At 43.3% G+C, this 22039-nt stretch overlaps 1 protein-coding gene across 2 annotated transcripts in view; it reads right to left on the reverse strand.

Annotated features, from left to right (window-relative positions):
- Taf7 (TATA-box binding protein associated factor 7) overlaps window positions 1-22039 on the reverse strand; it is a 232652-nt gene that overhangs the window by 154966 nt on the left and 55647 nt on the right. The window lies entirely within an intron of this gene.

A 22039-nucleotide genomic window follows, 5' to 3' on the forward strand; every position in this document is an offset into this window, starting at 1 on the left:
ATGCTGCCCTATGTCAAACTTTTCATGTTTTTTTATCATTAGCATTGGATGATATCATCGGAATTTTAAGAGACAATCTGTACAATATACAGTAACATCATTTTATGTCAATAAAACCAAAGAGTGTTAAAGAGATCTTCAACTCACTTCCTCTTCTACCAGCACTAAAGGTTGGCAAGATAAAAAAAACTTTAAAGTAAAAAAGAAAACCTTAAGATACAGTAATTTATATTTTTGTCCAGCTATACAAAACCTAGTTCTATAAGTAGGACACGATTTAGCATGAGGACCATTGAAACTTAACATGGCAGTTAGAAAATGGCATGAGAGCGAGGTATCCCAACCACATTCAGTATACAACATTATCATGCCACTTTTGACCTTTGGCCTCAGGAGAGATAGGAGATGGGAATCCGATATAGAGGACTCGGGTTTGTATAGATAGGAAACATGACAAATTTCGAAATAATCTGTAATTTTCCTAACCATACAAACTAAAACTCTTTACTATGGAGATTCATTTCAGCGACAGCTGAAACTAGCTGTAAAACCTTTAAGCAAAGTGATACTCCCCTCTGTTGGCTAGCAGGAGGGGGGGTATTAGCGTGAGATGTACCCAACAACTGGTTTACACACGCAGTAGCAAACAGACGCCACTTTGCAATTGCAGGCACGACTTCTAAAGAGTAGGTGACAGTGGGCCAGTATGTGTAAAGAGCTTCAGGTTTGTATAGTTAGGAAAAACACAAATTATTACAAAATTTGTCACTTGTTTTGACAAAAATTAAAAACCTTCCAGCTCTTACTATGGAGACTCACGCTTAGGTGGAAGGAAGAACAAGATCAACTGGCTGATCCCTAACCTGAGGTGTGACTCTTATGCTTTGTAAAAGATGTCGAAGAGCAAACCCTATCACCTCGCAAGCTCTGAATGAGAGGTAACAAACGGAGCAATTGTGCGAAGGTATATGGGATGAAACTTTTAAAAATTCAGAGCCTCAAGAAATTTTACTTTTAAAGCTTTTAAGTGAGGAACCCATGTAAGCCTACAATCAAATATCAATCCTAAAAATCAAAACTTCACTATCACATGGGATACGTTGACCCTTGATGTACATATCCGGGTCTGGATGTACTCCCAGAATACGACAGAAATGGACAACAATAGCTTTGCTTGTCAAAAACTTCAATCCATGCATATCAGCTCATTAAATTAGTTTGTCAATTGAGAGTTGAAATATTCTCCCATCCATTGACATTCTAGCTCCAGCAAATGGTACGGAGAGATCATCTACAAACAATGTTGAGAGAATATCTTGAGAAATGACAGAGGATCTCCCATTAATGACAGATGCAAATAGGGTTGTATTCATCACACTACCCTGGAGAAATCCTTCTTCCTGACATTTCCTCTCTGACAGAGTTTCATCAACTTTAACTTGGAAAATGATATTTTCCTTATAAAATAATTTTTTGAAAATACTTACCCGGTGAATATATAAATAGCTGACGTCTCCGACGGCCCGACAGATTCCAAAAAACTCGCGAGCGATCGCCATGAAGGTTGCGGGTGTGCCCACCAGCGCCGACTATCGGTCAGATACCACACATACTTCTCAACCACTCCAGTTCTTCTCAGTCCGCTGGGTCTCTTATCGGGGAGGAAGGGAGGGCCTTTAATATTATATATTCACCGGGTAAGTATATTCGAAAATTTATTTTATAAGGAAAATATCATTTTTAAATATTAAACTTAGCCGGTGAATATATAAATAGCTGATTCACACCCATGGCGGTGGGTAGAGACCAGTATTAATCCAATAAAGGCGTATATGCTCAAGAGTTTTTGACAAATATTTCACAAAAAACAAACTTAAGTATAGGTACCTGGTAAGGAAGCTGACTCTGATGATTACTTTGCCTCATTAGTCCGCTTTCCTCACGAAGCCCAGCCATCCTCTCAGGATGCTGAAAGACTCCCAGGAGCTGTTATATCCAGGGCGAACACCCCTATAACAGGACCTCATCAATACCCTTAATCTGGGCGCTCTCAAGAAACAACATTTTGACCACCCGCCAAATCAAAAAGATTGCGAAAGACTTCTTAGTCTCCCGTACAACCCAAAATAAGATTAAAAATTTCAAGAGTAGATTAAAAGGATATTGGGATTAAGGGAATGTAGTGGTAGAGCCTTCACCCACTACTGCACTCGCTGCTACGAATGGTCCCAGTGTGTAGCAGTCCTCATAAAGAGTCTGGACATTTTTCAAGTAATATGAAGCGAATACCGACTTGCCTCTCCAAAAGGTCGCGTCCATAATACTTTTAATGGATCTATTTTGCTTAAACGCTACTGAAGTTGCTATCGCTCTGACTTCATGAGCCTTGACTTTAAGTAAATTACGATCCTTCTCACTTAAATGAGAGTGTGCCTCCCGAATCAAAAGTCTAATAAAATAAGACCACGCATTCTTAGACATGGGCAAAGAGGGCTTTTTAACGGAGCACCATAAAGCCTCTGAACAACCTCGTAGCGGTTTAGCTCTGGATAAATAAAAATTAAGAGCTCTAACGGGGCACAGCACTCTTTCAACTTCATTCCCCACAATCTCAGAAAGACTGGGGATATCAAATGATTTAGGCCAAGGACGAGACGGAAGTCCATTCTTGGCCAAAAAACCAAGTTGAAGAGCGCATACTGCTTTATTAGTGGAGAAGCCGATGTTCTTGCTAAAAGCATGTATCTCACTAACCCTTTTAGCCGAAGCCAAGCACACCAAAAAAAAGTGTCTTGAGGGTAAAATCCTTTAGGGAGGCTGAATTTAATGGTTCAAACCTGTCTGACATAAGGAACCGTAGGACCACGTCCAAGTTCCAAGCAGGAGTCGAAATATGACGCTCCTTGGAAGTCTCGAAAGACTTAAGCAGGTCTTGGAGATCTTTGTTATTAGAAAGATCCAAACCCCTATGCCTGAAAACAGAAGCTAATATGCTTCAGTAGCCTTTAATGGTGGATGCAGAGAGGGAGTGACCGTTTCTCAGATAAAGCAGAAAATCCACAATCTGCGCTACAGAGGCACTTGGATGAGGAAATAGAGGAGGACTTGCACCAGTCTCTAAATACCTCCCATTTCGACTGATAGATCCTGATGGTAGAGGATCTTCTAGCCCTCGCGATTGCTCTAGCTGCCTCCTTCGAAAACCCTCAAGCTCAAGAGAGTCTTTCGATAGTCTGAAGGCAGTTAGACGAAGCGTGGGGAGGCTTTGATGAAATCTCTTTACGTGAGGCTGTCGCAAGAGATCCATCCGCAATGGCAGACTTCTTGGAACGTCTACCAGCCATAGAAGTACCTCTGTGAACCACTCTCTCGCAGGCCAGCGTGGAGCAACCAACGTCAACCTGGTCCCTTCGTGAGAGGTGAACTTCTGCAGCACCTTGTTTAGGATATTGAAAGGTGGAAAGGCATAAACGTCCAGGTGAGACCAGTCCAGCAGGAAAGCGTCTATGTGGGCTGCCTCTGGATCTGGAACTGGAAAGCAGTAAGTCGAGAGCCTCTTTGTAAGTGAAGTCGCAAAAAGATCTATGGTGGGTTGACCCCATGTCCTCCCTAGCTTCTCGCACACAGTCTCGTGCAACGTCCACTCCATGGAGATGACTTGTCCTCTTCTGCTGAGGCAGTCCGCCAAGACATTCATTTTTCCTTGCACAAATCTCGCCAAAGGAGGGATGTTACTTGCCTTAAATAGAGTTCCTTCTGATCCGTGGATCAAAGACCCGAGCATTCCAGACTGTCCAGTGGAGCTCCCTAACCCAAATCCGATGCATCTGAATACAACACATGGTTTGGGTTCTTGATCGCAAGAGAAAGACCTGCTCGAAGTCTGATGTTGCTGTCCCACCAAGTCAGACATGTCTAGACTGAGTTGGAGATTGGGAAAGAGATACTCTCTAAGCCCTTCTCCTTGTTCCAATGGTTTAGGTGAAATTGGAGAGGGCAAAGGTTGAGTCTCCCCAAAGAGATAAACTACTCCAGCGATGAAAGAGTTCCCACGAGGCTAGTTCAAACTCTTACAGAACAACTGTTTTTCTCTTGCAAGTGAAGGACTTTAAACAGAGCTTGTTCCATTCTTGCGGGAGACGAAAAGGCCCGAAAAATCCGACACTGTATCTCCCTTCCCAAATAAAGAATAGTCTGGGATGGGGTACTGTAAGTTACGACTTCTCTACGTTCACTATGAGACCTAGCTCCTTGGTTAGGTCTAATGTCCATTAGAGGCTCTCCAGACAGCGACTTAATGACGACGCCCTGATTAGCCAGTCGTCAAAATAAAGGGAGGCTCTGAATCCTCAAAAAATGTAGAAAGCTTGCTACAATTTGCAAGGGCCTTGTAAAAACAAGAGGAGCAGGAATGAGGCCGAAGCACAGTGCTCGAAATTGGTACATTACTTTCCCGTCCAAAAACCTCAGATGTTGTTGAAAGTTTGGATGAATCGGGATGTGGAAGTATGCATCCTGAAGGTCGAGAGAGACCATCCAGTCGCCTTCCCTTACTGCTGCCAAGACAGATTTGGTAGTCTTCATCGTGAAGTTTGGCTTGACAATGAACACATTGAGCGCACTTACATCTTAAGTACTCCTGCAGTGAACGTGGCTGCCAGATCATTGGAGCCATCCCTGATAGCCTTGTTCCTACAGTGAACGTGGCTGCCAGATCATTGGAGCCATCCCTGATAGCCTTGTTCATGCATGACATAATTGTACAGCAATACATTGACAGCTGAAGAGACCTTCTTACTTAAGGCTCCCAGGGACCAATCCAACAAATAAAAACTTCAAACGCTCGAAAAAACTCCTAACAGGAGATGGTCTAGCTCTGAAGCAGACCATAAAATCTTGGAGCGTCTCATGGCTAGACGACGAGGAGAGTCCACAAGGCTTAAGAAGTCTCCCTGGGCAGAGGCAGGTACTCCCAAGCCGAGAACTTCTCCTCGAGCTTCTCCTGTGTCACACCAGACGCCCGAGCGAGAAGCTAATTAAGAAGGAGGAAAAGCAAAAGCAGACTTTCCTAAACTTCTCCTGGATTCCAACCAGTCTCCCAGTAAGAGCATGGCCCTCTTGGAAGAACAAGAGAGAACTGACTTCGTAAAAGTAGGAGTCGAAGAAAGTCATGCCAAGAGTAAACTCAGACGGCGGAGCAGCCGTTACAAAACGAGTAGGACAAAATTTCACTATAGAAATTCATAATTAAAATACAAGGGATTGTTGGACCACCCTAGGTTACTCCTCTTCTGAATGACTCCCCAAAGGTACATTAGTTGAAAGGGGGTCATCAACTTCTTCAGAAGGCACATCATCTGATAAATCTAAAGTCTTGCGAGAAGGAGATTTATATTCAGAATGACGTGAAGGAAAAGCCTGACAGGCTACATCAACTTGTATATGAACAGAAGTTGAAGTTGGAGGGTCGATGTCACGTTGTGACTGCAGAGAATGTTATTCTACTACACGTCGTGACAGAAGTAACTGACGTTCAAACGTCCCGTAGTAACAGCGGTGACTGCTGTTCGATGCTATAACGTGACTACGATGACTGACCCTCGACGTCACGTCATGTCTCCGGTGTCTACCGCTCAACGTCACGTCGTGTCTGCAGCTCAACGTCACGCTGTGACTGCGGTGGCTGACGTTCAAAGCGATCAAAGTTACATCGAGATTTATGCTCCGCATCTCGCTTAACAGCAAAGCTGTCACTAGAGATAACGTCAGCGTGGCGTAACAAAGCTCGTCTAGAAGGTTGAAGACCCGAATCACGTATCCCAGAACCGTGACGTACAAAAAGCAAAGGATCCTTTCGCACAGGAACAGGATCGAAAGCTTCTATTGAAGAAGAAAGCTTTAACAGCATATCTTGCAAACCACTTAACTTCGGATCAACCTGTGACTGCGGTGGCTGACGTTCAAACGTCACGTAGTAAACAGCAGTGACTGCTGATTGATGCTATATCGAGACTACGGTGACTGACACTCGACGTCACGTTGTGTCTATGGTGTCTACCGCTCAACGTCACGTCGAGTCTGTGGTAGAAACGTCTGTACATGAACGTCATCGCTATGAACGGGACTCTTATTATGACTACAGCTAGGACGTTGAACTTGTTCTGAAGGAACTAATAAACGTTTCAACCGTCTCGAAACTTTATGCCCAGGCTTTTAAAGAGACGAATCATCGGAAGACGAGGAGAAACTTCGTCTCTCCTGTCTTATGGCAAGGACGTGCTTGCCGAGCAACATCTGATACCTTTGAGGGAATGTCTGTTCGTTGGTTTACACTCCTCACTCCCTTAGGTCCTACGACATTCCTTCTCCCTGGTGCAGGGGAGCCTGAAAGAGGTCTCGGACTAGGCAAGTGACAAGCACGAACAAACGAACCCTCCACAACACAGAACATGTTTTTTGCACTTACTTCACTGATATCGCATTTTTTAATAATTTCACATTAGACATGAATAAAACTGATTTCTACCTGAAGCACGCAATTCTCCCTTAAATCAAAAGGTTAGAATTGCGAAATGAGTCGTATAATGTAAGCACATTACAGTGAACCCTCGTTTATCGCGGTAGATAGGTTCCAGACGCGGGCGCGATAGGTGAAAATCCGCGAAGTAGTGACATCATATTTACCTATTTATTTAACATGTATATTCGGACTTTTAAAACCTTCCCTTGTACGTAGTACTGTTAACAAACCACCCTTTAATGTACAGAACACTTAATGCATGTACTACAGCACCCTAAACTAAAACAGGCACAAATATTAAAGGCGATTTTATATCATGCGTTTCCTAAACACCTAAAAAGCACGATAAAAAATGGCAACCAATGTTTTGTTTACGTTCATCTCTGATCATAATGAAGAAACAAACTCATTTAGTGTACACATATATGTATAGGTTAGTTTTTGCATCGATTATATTGATTATACAGTACTGTATGTTGATTTTTTTATTACCAATGTTTTAGTTTACGTATTTTTCTTAGGACTTCCAAATGAAATCTTTTTCTTTATGACGCCGCCTGAAACGACGGCGTGTACGCTCAGTAAACAACCACGCTCAGAACAAACAAGGCATTTAACGCGCATGATGATAGTGATAAATAATGATACAGTACATACAGTATTTACAGTAAAAGCATTTACAAAATATGTTACCTTACAAATATAAATTATACAGTATTGTACGTAGCAAAGCAGGAAAACAATTTACGAGAGAGAGAGAGAGAGAGAGAGAGAGAGAGAGAGAGAGAGAGAGAGAGAGAGAGAGAGAGAGAGAGAGATTGTTTTACGTACGTAAATGTAAATTTTAAACAAAAAAAATATGATAGGTTACAACATGTAGACTTTTAAAACCTTCCCTTTAACTTAATGCATACAGTACGTACATTACTAAACTATAAAACAGGCAGTAAGAATATTAAAGTAAAAAATAAAGATTGTTACTGTACTCACCACGAAAGAAGTTGAAGAAAAATTTGAATGGTGATGGCGATGAATTTGCTGCACAGTAGAAATGATGATGATGAAGCTGATGATGTGTTCTACTGTGCAGTCAATGATAGTATTTTACGTCTCTTCAGACGGAGGTGTCTTTTCCTGGGACACCTCTTCAACTTCTTCCTGGGAAACTTCTTCAATTTCTTCCGAAGGCGTACTAGCAGGAGGAACTGGCTCTTTTTTGCGAGGCTGGAAGAACATTGTGATCGGAAGTTGTTGCCGCTGCTGCTTTTTTCGATCCAAGAGCATCCTGTAGGGAGTCATGTCTTCGACCTTGTTGGAGAATTGCATCGAGCGAACCATATCCTCGTCCCACTCTTGTAACATTTCTTTCGCCTCCTTGATATGGTTGCAGAACTTGGCAAGCCGTTCTAATGTTAAGCCCGTTTCTTCGACATTTTCTTGGGTCTCTTCCTGGGTATCACTCTCTTCCTCACTTGCCGATTTCGTCAGGTCTTCGAGGTCTGCGTCAGTTAGGGGCTGGGAATGGCAGTCCAACAACTCGTCGACGTCTTCAGTCGTCATGTCGCCAAACCCGTCACCTCCAATTATGGCAGCCAACTGCACAGATTTCCGTATTGCAGAGTGTTGGATTTCCGACGGAGTAAATCCCTTGTCGTCGTAAACAATATCGGGCCACAACTTCTTCCAGCTCGCATTCACGGTTGCAGGTTTCATCTCTTGAAGTGCCTTCTGAATATTCTGCAGGCACGTGGCTATGGTGTACTGCCGCCAGTACGCCTTCAAGTTGAAATCTTCATCCTCGTCATCTTGGGCAGCATCCACACACGCAACGAGGTCCGCCAAGGTATTCTTCGTGTAGAGGGCCTTGAACGCCCTGATAACCCCCTGGTCCATCGGTTGAATTAATGACGTGGTGTTGGGTGGCAGGAACTCAACCTGAACGCCCTCATGCGACAGGTCAGTTGCGTGTCCACCAGCGTTATCCATAAGGAGAAGGATCTTGAATGGCAAGCCCTTCTCTACGAGATATTTGCTGACTTGCGGGATAAAACACTGGTGGAACCAGTTGGAGGTCAGCATCTTCGTAATCCATGCTTTTTGATTATGCATCCAGTACACGGGAAGGAGATTCTTATTTTTATTTTTCAAAGCGCGAGGATTTTTCGACTTATAAATAAGCCCCGGCTTTAACAAAAATCCAGCAGCATTGCCACACATCACGAGGGTAACGCGATCCTTGAATGCCTTAAAGCCAGAGGCTTTGGCTTCCTCTTTGAACAGGAAAGTTCGCGACGGCATTCTCTTCCAAAACAAGCCAGTCTCATCCATATTAAAGACTTGTTCCGGCTTGTATCCACCTTCGGCGATAATATTCTTGAACGTCTGGTTCACGTAAGTTTCAGCAGCGGCAGTGTCAGCGGAAGCAGACTCCCCATGCAGGGAAACGCTTTTCAGGGCGAAGCGTTTCTGAAACTTCGCGAACCATCCTTTGCTTGCGGAAAAACGTTTCTGAGGCTGGGAATCAGTGGATGTCCCTGGTTGAGGATCATCTGCATCATCATCATCTTCAGCATGGTTGCCGTCGTCGTCTTTAGGTTCCTTTGCAGCAAAATTCTCATATAAACTCAAAGCCTTTGTTTGGATGGTGTTCGTATCCAACGCTATGTTCTTCTTCCGGCAGTCGGCAATCCACACAGCTAAAGCACCTTCCATGCGTACGATCGTTTTATTACGCGTTGTAACGACTCGCTTCGCTGATCTGCTAAAGGTGATTGCAGCCGTCTTTCTAATGTTCGCCTCGTCCTTTTTGATATAGCGAACGGTGGATTCGTTGATGCCAAAATGGCGGCCGCCGGCCGCGTAACTTCTACCATCTTTTAACATGTCGAGAAGCGTAACCTTCTCAGCTATCGTCATCATCCTTCGGTGGCGTTTAGGCTCACTACCAGCCTTAAGAGAAGCAGAACGCTTGGGAGCCATTACAGTAGGATTTACGTACAGTACTGTAACAAAAAGTTCAACTTAAAAAGGTCGCACACAGCACAGATTAAACTTCACAAACTTAAGAACGTCTACTCAGCGATACGCGGTAAGAGAAAGTGAACGATCCAGCCCCGCGAGAACTTTGATGCTGTGGGTAGAAGATGCGGGCAAAACACCAATCACAGGCTAGATTACAAAACTTGAGTTCTGATTCGTCATCTATCAGCGCTTGAACCAATCACAACCCGTCTTACAGTACTATGATGCGTTAGTTACTCATAGAAGATGCCCCGCGCATACTGAACGTACGTAGATTAAGTACAATACCGTAATAATAATAAATAATGATAATAATACTGTACAGTAATAATAATAATAATAATGATAATAATCATAACAATAATAATTTTATTAACAACAACAACAATAATAATAATAATAACAATAATAATAAAAATTTACGTACGCTATTTTACGCCTGCCTCTCTCTCTCTCTCTCTCTCTCTCTCTCTCTCTCTCTCTCTCTCTCTCTCTCTCTCTCTCTCTCTCTCTCTCTCTCTCTCTCGTACGCTTATTCGAAATGTGATTTTTGCAACAAAGAATATTATTGGATGCAGTACTGTACTACGTACGTATACATACAAAAGATTCATGGAAAAGAAGCACATCCATTACAGTACACACCATTCTAATATGGTATGACTGCATCTGATTTGCGTTTCATGTTCGATTTAATTTTACTACGTACTGAATTATCGTATGATCACATTCTCTTTTCGTGTTTTATTTCTTTCTGTGCTGAATTATATATCATATGTAATGCAATGAACAATCAGTAAGAGCAGATATTACTAATTACAGTATTAATGGAATTACAGGTAACAAAATATCGTATTTGGGGGTCTTCAGATTTCGCGGTATTTTCGAATTTTCCGGAAAATCCGCGATATGTATATATATATGGGTTATGGAAAAACCCCGCGAAGTGGTGAATCCGCGATTGTCGAACCGCGAAGTAGCGAGGTTTCACTGTAGTACAAAATGAAACACACATGCAAAAATCAATAAACATATACATATATATCGAATAAAACGGAAATACAGTATATAAAGTTAAAAAGATCAGTGACTGGGGAGGAGACTAAACACTAGTTCACTAAGGACTACGTTTTCAATCTCTCACCGTACAGTGCCTTGGGACGAGAATAAAAACTAAAACGTTTTATCCTCTCTCCCCGTACAGAGACTTGGGATGAGAGTAAAAAAAAACTGAATCGAGAACAACATTACTCGCTCCCAAACTCCTTGTACAGAGACTTGGGACGAGAATAAAGATCGGATCGTTCTCTCTTTCTCTCTCTCTCTCTCTCTCTCTTGTCACTCACAAGAGAATGGCCCACTCACCCTTCGTCAATAACAGGTTATTTGACTAAAGTAAAAAACTGAAAGGACTAAGAAATTGAAAATTAACATGTTCCTTTAAATTAGTATCTAAAACACTTCAGTTTGAAAGAAGAATGAACAAAACGTCAATATCGATTTACTCTTTCTGCAAAGTGAAACCGTGATTCTCTCTTTCTCTATCGTAACGATAGAGCGCAAACTGCGTAGCATAAATAAACCAAACGTTAGTGAATCTTTGAAAAAAACAGCACGAAGACTATTCAAAGAATATATTTCTTAAAATATTTTCTAAAAAAATATTCATCTCATCACTCTTACAGAACAACTGTTTTAAACTAAACAAAAATAAAAGTTGAATGGGCTCAACGTTGTTTAACTTCGGTTTCCAAGTTAGGACCGCCTACAAAGAATAGGACAAAGCCCGCATAAAAATATTTTCTAAAAAAATATTCATCTCATCACTCTTACAGAACAACTGTTTTAAACTAAACAAAAATAAAAGTTGAATGGGCTCAACGTTGTTTAACTTCGGTTTCCAAGTTAGGACCGCCTACAAAGAATAGGACAAAGCCCGCATATACAGTAAACAAAAAACATAAAATTTATCTCGATGTTTAGTATAAATGGAAAGCTAATCGAAGAGGCCTAATAAAGGCGGGTGAGATATAAAATATATAGAGGTAAATCTATAAATATCAACAATAATTTATAAAGTGATAAAAAAATTACTAAAAGCCTTTAACACACTTCCGTACACTGAGGGAAGGGTCTGCCATCTTTTCTCTATGGAAAAACCAGAGATGAAAAAAAAAGCAAGGGCAAAACACTTTTCCTCTCCTTTCAAAAGCATTTCTTTTGAAGATAGTATTGAATAATCCAACACGGCGAAATAAAACCAAAACCAAGTACTTCACCAATTCGGTAGAAAACTCGAGGTCTAGAGCGAGCGGAACACATGTTGTAGGAGACACCGACAGAGAAGAAACTGGAGTGGTTGAGAAGTATATGTGGTATCTGACCGATAGTCGGCGCTGGTGGGCACACCCGCAACCTTCATGGCGATCGCTCGCGAGTTTTTTGGAATCTGTCGGGCCGTCGGAGACGTCAGCTATTTAAAAACTGTATTCACCGGGTAAGTATATTTAAAATATCTATGCAAAACAAATGCTTGAATGAACAATGGTAGCTCTCCTCTCTATCAAAAATTATGAATGGTTTCAAGTATACCGTATCTCCATTCAGTATCATGTGCCTTTTTGAGGTAAAAAAGTTAAAAATGATATTTTAATTATAAAATAAATTTTTGAATATACTTACCCGGTGAATATATAATAGCTGCAACTCTGTTGCTCGACAGACAAAAAACAGTAAAAACTCGCCAGCGATCGCTATACAGGTTGCGGGTGTGCCCATCAGCGCCAACTGTCGGCCAGATACCACTCTCGATGTAAACAAAGACTCAATTTCTTCTCATCCCACTGCGTCTATATTGGGGAGGAAGGGAGGGTCGTTTAATTTATATATTCACCGGGTAAGTATATTCAAAAATTTATTTTATAATTAAAATATCATTTTTAAATATTTAACTTAGCCGGTGAATATATAATAGCTGATTCACACCCAAGGAGGTGGGTAGAGACCAGTTAAATATGTTTACATCGTACAAGCTAAGAGTTTTTATTTCATTTTGGAAGTTATCAATATAACAAAAACAAAATAAATAGGTACCTGGTTAGGAAGTCGACTTAGACGATTACTCTGCCTTGTAAGTACGTCTTCCTTACGGAGCCTCAAGATCCTCTTAGGATGCTGACAGACCCCTAGGAGCTGAAGTATCAAGGGTTGCAACCCATACAACAGGACCTCATCAAACCCCTAATCTGGGCGCTCTCAAGAAATGACTTTGAACACCCGCCAAATCAACCAGGATGCGAAAGGCTTCTTAGCCTTCCGGACAACCCATAAAAACAACATTAAAAACATTTCAAGAGACAGATTAAAAGGATATGGAATTAGGGAATTGTAGTGGTTGAGCCCTCACCCACTACTGCACTCGCTGCTACGAATGGTCCCAGTGTGTAGCAGTTCTCGTAAAGAGACTGGACATCTTTCAAGTAAAATGACACGAACACTGACTCGCTTCTCCAATAGGTTGCGTCCATTATACTTTGCAGAGATCTATTTTGCTTAAAGGCCACGGAAGTTGCTACAGCTCTAACTTCGTGCGTCTTAACCTTAAGCAAAGATCGGTCTTCCTCACTCAGATGTGAATGAGCTTCTCGTATTAACAATCTGATAAAGTATGACAAAGCATTCTTTGACATAGGCAAGGATGGTTTCTTAACTGAACACCATAAAGCTTCAGATTGGCCTAGAAAAGGTTTAGTACGATCTAAATAGAACTTAAGAGCTCTAACAGGGCATAAGACTCTTTCTAGTTCATTGCCTACGATCTCCGATAAGCTGGGAATATCGAAAGATTTAGGCCAAGGCCGAGAAGGTAGCTCATTTTTGGCTAGAAAACCAAGTTGCAGCGAACAAGTAGCTTTTTCCGACGAAAATCCGATGTTCTTGCTGAAGGCATGAATCTCACTGACTCTTTTAGCCGAGGCTAAGCATACCAGGAAAAGAGTCTTAAGAGTGAGATCTTTCAGGGAGGCTGACTGTAAAGCCTCAAACCTGTCTGACATGAGGAATCTTAGTACCACGTCTAAATTCCACCCAGGAGTAGCCAAACGACGCTCCTTAGTGGTCTCAAAAGACTTAAGGAGGTCTTGCAGATCTTTATTGTTGGAAAGATCTAAGCCTCTATGCCAGAAGACCGATGCCAACATGCTTCTGTAGCCCTTGATAGTGGGAGCTGAAAGGGATCGTCCTTTTCTCAGGTATAAGAGAAAATCAGCTATTTGGGCTACAGAGGTACTGGTCGAGGATACAGAAACTGACTTGCACCAGTCTCGGAAGACTTCCCACTTCGATTGGTAGACTCTAATGGTAGACGCTCTCCTTGCTCTAGCAATCGCACTGGCTGCCTCCTTCGAAAAGCCTCTAGCTCTCGAGAGTCTTTCGATAGTCTGAAGGCAGTCAGACGAAGAGCGTGGAGGCTTTGGTGTACCTTCTTTACGTGTGGCTGACGTAGAAGGTCTACTCTTAGAGGAAGACTTCTGGGAACGTCTACTAACCATCGAAGTACCTCGGTGAACCATTCTCTCGCGGGCCAGAGGGGAGCAACTAACGTCAACTTTGTCCCTTCGTGAGAGGCGAACTTCTGCAGTACCTTGTTGACAATCTTGAATGGTGGGAATGCGTAGAGATCCAGATGTGACCAATCTAGGAGGAAGGCATCTATATGTATTGCTGCTGGGTCCGGGACTGGAGAGCAATAGATTGGAAGCCTCTTGGTCAGCGAGGTTGCAAAGAGATCTATGGTTGGTTGACCCCAAGTGGCCCAAAGTCTCTTGCACACATCCTTGTGGAGGGTCCATTCGGTTGGAATTACTTGCCCTTTCCGACTGAGACAATCTGCTAGGACGTTCAAGTCGCCCTGGATGAACCTCGTTACTAGGGAGATGTCTCGACCTTTTGACCAGATGAGCAGGTCCCTTGCGATCTCGTACAACGTCAGTGAGTGGGTACCTCCTTGTTTGGAGATGTACGCCAAGGCCGTGGTGTTGTCCGAGTTTACTTCCACCACTTTGCCTCGAAGGAGATACTCGAAGCTTTTCAAGGCCAGATGAACTGCCAACAGCTCCTTGCAGTTGATATGCATGCTCCTCTGACTCGAGTTCCACAGACCTGAGCATTCCCGACCGTCCAGCGTCGCGCCCCAGCCCAAGTCCGATGCGTCCGAGAAGAGAACGTGGTTGGGTATCTGAACAGCCAGGGGAAGACCCTCTCTTAGGTTGATATTGTCCTTCCACCCAGTCAGACAAGACTTTATCTTTCCGGAAATCGGGATCGAGACCGCCTCTAGCGTCTTGTCCTTTTTCCAGTGAAAAGCCAGATGGAATTAAAGAGGACGGAGGTGTAGTCTTCCTAGTGATACAAATTGCTCCAGGGATGACAGCGTCCCTACCAGACTCATCCACAGCCTGACTGAGCAGCGTTCTTTCTTCAGCATCTTCTGGATGGAGAGCAGGGCTTGATCTATTCTGGGGGCCGACGGAAAAGCCCGAAAAGCTTGACTGTGAATCTCCATCCCTAAATACAGAATAGTTTGGGATGTGACCAGCTGCGACTTTTCCAAATTGACTAGGAGTCCCAATTCCTTGGTCAGATCTAGAGTCCACTTGAGATCCTTCAGACAGCGACGACTGGAAGAGGCTCTGAGAAGCCAGTCGTCCAAATAAAGGGAGGCTCGGATGTCCGATAAGTGGAGGAATTTGGCCACATTCCTCATCAGCCTCGTAAATACGAGAGGAGCTGTGCTTAGGCCAAAGCACAGGGCCCGAAACTGGTAAACCACATCTTCGAAGACGAATCTCAGAAAAGGTTGGGAGTCTGAGTGAATGGGGATGTGGAAGTAGGCGTCCCTTAGGTCTAGCGAGACCATCCAGTCTTCCTTTCTGACCGCTGCTAAGACTGACTTTGTGGTCTCCATGGAAAACTTCGTCTTTGTGACAAAGACATTCAGAGCACTGACGTCTAGCACCGGTCTCCAACCTCCTGTCTTCTTTGATACTAGGAAGAGACGGTTGTAAAACCCCGGTGATTGAAGGTCCGAGACTTTGACCACCGCTCCCTTCTCTAGCAAAAGAGACACTTCCAGTTTCAGGGCTTGTCTCTTTTCTTCCTCTCTGTACCTGGGAGAGAGATCGATGGGGGACGTCGCTAGAGGGGGTTTGCGTACAAAAGGGATTTTGTACCCCTCTCTGAGTAACTTCACAGATTGTTGATCTGCGCCTCTCTTCTCCCAGGCTTGCCAGAAGTTCTTGAGTCTGGCTCCTACTGCTGTCTGAAGTTGCGGGCAGTCAGACTCTGCCCTTAGAGGACTTGGATCCTTTCCTCTTCCCTCGCTTCCCTTCGGCACGAGCACCTCCCCTGCTGGAGGCTCTGCCACAAAAGGGCGGAATAAAGCGAGACGCTGGAGTGTCTATCCTCGGTCTAGCAGACAATGTAGGCAAAGGGGGAGCTTTGCGAGCCGAGGACGCAACTAGATCGTGGGTGTCCTTCTGAACTAAAGACAGGCAATTTCCTTTACCAAGACTTCAGGAAACAGGCACTTGGAAAGGGGAGCAAAGAGTAGCTCAGATCTTTGGCATGGCGTCACTCCAGCAGACAGGAAAGAACATAGAGACTCTCGCTTCTTCAGGACTCCGGACGTGAATGAGGCGGCAAGCTCGTTGGACCCATCACGGACGGCCTTGTCCATGCAGGACATAATGAGCAAGGAAACATCCTTATCTGCAGAAGAGATTTTCCTGCTCAGGGCTCCTAAGCACCAGTCTAGGAAGTTAAAGACTTCGAAAGCCCTAAATATACCTTTAAGAAGGTGGTCCAGGTCCGATGGTAACCAACAAATCTTCGAGCGTCTCATGGCAAGGCGGCGGGGAGAGTCTACATGACTTGAGAAGTCGCCCTGGGCAGAGGCAGGAACTCCCAAGCCGAGAACTTCTCCCGTGGCATACCAGACGCTCGATCTAGACGAGAGTTTAGATGGGGGAAAGGCAAATGCTGTCTTTCCTAAACTCTTCTTGGTCTCTAACCAATCTCCCAACAGCCGCAAAGCTCTCTTGGATGAGCGAGAGAGAACGAGTTTAGTAAAGGCAGGTGCGGTAGCAGGCACGCCTAATACAAACTCTGACGGCGGCAAACGAGGAGCCACAGAAACAAAGTGGTCAGGGAACAACTCCTTAAATACAGCCATGACTTTTCTAAAGTCCAATGATGGTTGAGTTGCCTTAGGCTCGTCAAGTTCTGAAGGTTGATCCTCTTGTGGTTCAGCAACGTCCTCATCTGATAGTTCCTCATCCGAAAACTGATGAGGAAACGGCAAGGGAGTGGGCAACGTCTGGCTCGCTGAGTCCGGTCACAATGGTGCATGCGTGACGGAGCCGGACGCAGCGTCATAGAACTGCTGCACAGTCTGGGAACTGTCAACAACCATGGGTGCGCGAGGACGCACAGCGTCCACCCGAGACTGTTTAGACCGTCTGGGTTGTGCAGTCAACACCATACCGGGTTGCGGAGGTTGACGCACCGCGTCAAAACAAGTCACCTCTGATGGTTGCTGAACGTCCTGAACGTCAACAACCACCTCCGTGCGTCGCCTAACGTCAACGTGCGGCTGGCAACCCACACTGGGTCGCATCGGTGGAGGTATAACCCCAACTGGTAGACGCGAGAAAGCTACCTCAGCGTCAACAGGACGCACAACAGACCGCTTGGATGGTTGTTGGAGAGTAGGTTCAGCAGCAACCTTCTCCGCATTGAAGTCCTCCATCAAGGACGCAAGCTTGGACTGCATGTCCTGCAGCAAAGCCCATTTAGGGTCTATGGCAGCAGGTGCGGCAACAGACGGGGTGAGCGACTGAGGCGGCACCGCTTTGCCTCTCTTAGGCGGCGAGCAGTCATCAGATGACGGCAACGAGTCCGAACTGACCCAGTGGCTACAACCGGGACGTTGGACTTGTCCTGAAGGGACCGACTTACGCTTCAAAGGTCTTGAGACCTTGGTCCAAGGTTTCTTACGAGAAACACCTTCGGACGACGAGGTAAAAATGGGCTCTCTCGTCTTACGTTGGTAGGGGCGATCTTGGGAAGATACGCCTGACACCATAGAGGGAACGTCTGTTCGCTGATCAAGGCCTCTCGAACCCATGAGTCGTACGACATTGCTTCTCCCCTGGGCTTGGGAGCTTGCAAGAGGTCCCGGACTAGGAGGACGACAGGCACGAAGAGACGAACCATCAAGCGCAACACTGTTCACAACACTTTGAGAAACACTAGGCACTTTAACACTTTCCGCGGCACTTTGGCACTTTAGTTCCTTTACGTCCGCCATGAGTTGATTGCGGTCACTTGCAAGGGCCTCAACTCTCTCCCCCAAGGTATGGATAGCACGCATCATGTCTGCCATCGATGGTTCCTGAGTGCTAGGAGGGGGGTTAGGAACAACCACTACAGGGGAAGGATTAGGTTCAGGGGCATGTGGAGAGGAAAAATCTACCGACCTAGAAGAGCTTCTCCTTACCCTATCTCTCTCGAGTCTGCGTGTATACTTCTCAAATTCGATAAAATCGAATTCCGAAAGGCCCACGCATTCCTCACACCGATCTTCCAATTGACAGGTTTTACCCCGACAATTGGAACAAACAGTGTGAGGGTCGAGAGAAGCCTTTGGAAGACGCCTATGACAGTCCCTAGCATTACATTTTCTGAACTTGGGAACTTGTGAAAGGTCAGCCATTTTGAATTGGTCAAGGGAAAATTCCAAAAAAACGATCTAAGTCATCAACAATTAATCCGATCCAAAAAAGAGTTCAAGGATTTATTTGAAGAAAAACACCTGTACTGCGAAAGCTCAAACCAAATTAAAGTACTTCACCAAATATGATGGGAAAAACTCCAGGTTTCAACAGCGAGTATAGTACGTCTTGTCGACACGTCGACAGAGAAGAAATTGAGTCTTTGTTTACATCGAGAGTGGTATCTGGCCGACAGTTGGCGCTGGTGGGCACACCCGCAACCTGTATAGCGATCGCTGGCGAGTTTTTACTGTTTTTTGTCTGTCGAGCAACAGAGTTGCAGCTATTATATATTCACCGGCTAAGTTAAATATTTAAAAATAAATTGTTACATGGTGCTGTTTGGAAGCAAAAGCTTCACCAACAGAAGACAAGTCGTATCAACACATCAGTCACTGAGGGCATTTTTCTAAATCCACACTGATAAAATACCTTTCTTCTCCAGGTACCACATCAGTCTTGCATTGACCATCTTCTTCATGATCTTACATAAACAAGATGTAAATGCAATTGGTCGATAGTTTGCTGTTAAAAACTTAACCTTACCGGTTTTTAAAAAGGCTAAAATAATGGGAACTTCTCAAACACTTGGATAACTATGATCGTGACATATTCTGTAATAATGCTTAAAGTAAATAACTCAATATTAACAGGTACATGTTTAATCATTGCATATGGAATTTCAACGGGTCCAGGGGTTGTATCATCAGAATTACCAAGTACAGAATAAAATTCCCTTCCAGTAAAAGGAGCATTGTAAGATTCCTCCTTTTCTGTTGCAAAATTTAGCATTTTCCATTCTTCAATGCTCCTACACTTGTGATGATACATTGTAAAAATGATCAGCCAAGGCATTGCTAACCTTTAGTTGCTCCAGTCACATACTGACTATTCACCTTCAACACTGGTGGTGGGTTGGGTGTAAATTTGTCTGCTATCTTTTTTACTTTTTTCACACAGATGGTGGTGTTCTACTGTTGATGGAGGAAACAAAAGATATCCAAGATTGGCGCTCATTTTTTTTTTGCCCACATATACACAGAATAGTCTGATTACCAAACAATCCTTCATTTAAGAGGTTAACTATTGCACTATACAGTATGTTCAGTTGCTACTTTCCTTTTGGTAAGGGTAGAAGAGACTCTTTAACTGTTGAGAAGGCAAACGATTAAGTACCACGTCAGGAGCTGTGGAGATGTATGAGAGAAAAGGGAGTCCCTGAGAATTACGTAAGAATCACCCAAGATATGTATGAGAGGGCAGAAGCAAATGTTAAGAGCAGTATAGGCCTAACAGAAAGTTTCCCAGTAAATGTATGACTACATCAGGGGTCTGCATTGAGCCCTTATCTTTTTGATCTGGTCATGGATGTAGTAACACAAGGTATTAGAGATCAGTCTCCTTGGTGTTTGCTTTTTGCTGATGATGTTTTACTGTGTAGCACTAGGCGAGAGGTAGTAGAAGAGAAACTGGAGGAGTGGCGAAGAGAAATGGAAAATAGAGGATTGAAGATCAGCAGGAAAAAGACAGAGTTTTTGAGATTGAAAAATGGGGAGAGAGATTGAAAAGAGTTGAGAATTTTAAGTATTTAGGATCAACAGTTGCAGAGGATGGTGGTCTGGGGGCAGAAATAAACTACAGAATACAAGCAGGATGGAAGAATTGGAAAAAAGTGCATGGAGTACTATGGGACAAGAAAATAGGGGTTAAGTTGAAAGGTAAAGTATACAGGACCATTGTGAGACCGGCAATGATGTATGAAGCGGAGACGTGGGCAATAAAGAAGACAGAAGAGAAGAAACTGGATGTGGCAAAGATGATAATGTTGAGATGGATGTGTGGGGTGACAAGAAGAGATAAGATACGGAATGAAGTAATTAGGGGTACCACAGGAGTTAGAAAACTATCAGATATGATCCAAGAAAGTAGACTGAGGTGGTATGGTCATATCATGAGAAGAGATGAACAGTATATTGGGAGAAGGGTGATGGAAATGGAGGTACAGGGAATGAGAAGGAGAGGAAAACCAAAGTGAAGGTGGATGGACTGTATCAAGGAGGACCTTCGATCAAAGGGATTAACCAGTGATGAAATGTGGGATAGAGGTAGATGGAGAAAGCTGGTTAGAAACATCGACCCCACATAAAAGTGGGAAAAGATGCAGACGAAGAAGAAGAAGAAGAAGAAGAAGAAGAAGAAGAAGAGGAAGAAGAGGAAGAAGAAGAAGCTATTCTAGGAGAAGGACAATCCAAAATTAAACCATTGTTCTCTAGTCTTGGGTAGTGCCATAGCCTCTGTACCATGGTCTTCCACTGTCTTTGGGTAGAATACTCTTGCTGGAGGGTACACTCATGCTCACTATTTTATCTTATTTCTCTTCCTCTTGTTATTTTGAAGTTTTTATAGTTTATATATGAAAGATTTAATTTGATATTATTCTTAAACTTCTCTTTTATATTTCCTTATTTCATTTCCTCACTGAACTATTTTCCCTGTTGGGGTCCTTGGGCTTATAACATCCAGCTTTTCCAAATAGGGTTGTAGCTTAGCAAGTAGTAGTAATAATAATAATAATAAAAATAGCAAAGATATTTGGGGAACATCTCGACATACATACATGAGTTCCACCATGGCTCCCTACTCTGTAATCATATGGTGTCCTATAGCTAATACATTCACGAGAACAAGAGTATTATCATCAAGTTTGCTCTCCTGTAGACCTATAATCATGGGGGAGTGTTCATGAATGTGGAGCTTAACTGCTTCATATTTGGCCCTTAAACTCTGACAATTCCATTGCAAAATGGAGGAAAGAACTACAGTTTACCTGTATTTTCTGGAAGACACCTTGGATGAAGTCTTCCCATTGGCAATTTTGATGTAACTATTTTCCAGAGGTTTTTTTTTATAGAGAAGGTCTTCATATATTGGGTTTTACATGTCTTTTTCAGTGTCCTTTTGATCTATTTGTTGAGGCGGATGGTGGACCTCAACTTGAAATTTTTATTTATCCAAATTATCTTCTAGTTGATCAGAAAAATCAAATACATTTAATGTCATAACTTCAATGTTTCTTATGGAAGGGGGGTGCGAAAGATGGAGGTCTCTTTTTATTAATAGGTGGGGAGCTTCTAGGTTTTTGCATCTTCCCCACTACAGGTGCACCAGTTAAGTTGGTTTTAAGTGGAACCTCCATCGAATCAGACAAGGACATGGCCTGAGAGAGGTTTGTACTACATTTTGTAATGGGGGACAAAGGATGTACAGAGATGGTCAATGCCCTAGTATTCATACACCATGGCAAAGCCTCAGAAGGTATTATGCGAACCTCGTCATGCAACATTTTATCATTAGATGGTATATTTCTTTTTCTAGCATTATGAGCAGTAGTAGGTGGGTTTGATTTTAATGCCTTTGCATAGCCATTTGATTTATTTAATAGTCTTCTGCTATGTCCCACACTTAAATGTTCTAAATTGGATTTGTTAAGGGCAGCTGCTTCTAACTTATGCAGCTTACAGCTCCTGTCAATATATTTATGATTTGAGTTGCAATTTACACACTTTACCTCAAGTGCACATTCTTCATGATATGATTTAGAGCAAATACCACACATTTTTTCCTTTTTCCAAAACTTTACACAGGTGTCCAAATTCAATACAATTAA

This window comes from Palaemon carinicauda, chromosome 38 (assembly GCF_036898095.1).
Source record: "Palaemon carinicauda isolate YSFRI2023 chromosome 38, ASM3689809v2, whole genome shotgun sequence".
NCBI lineage: Eukaryota > Metazoa > Arthropoda > Malacostraca > Decapoda > Palaemonidae > Palaemon > Palaemon carinicauda.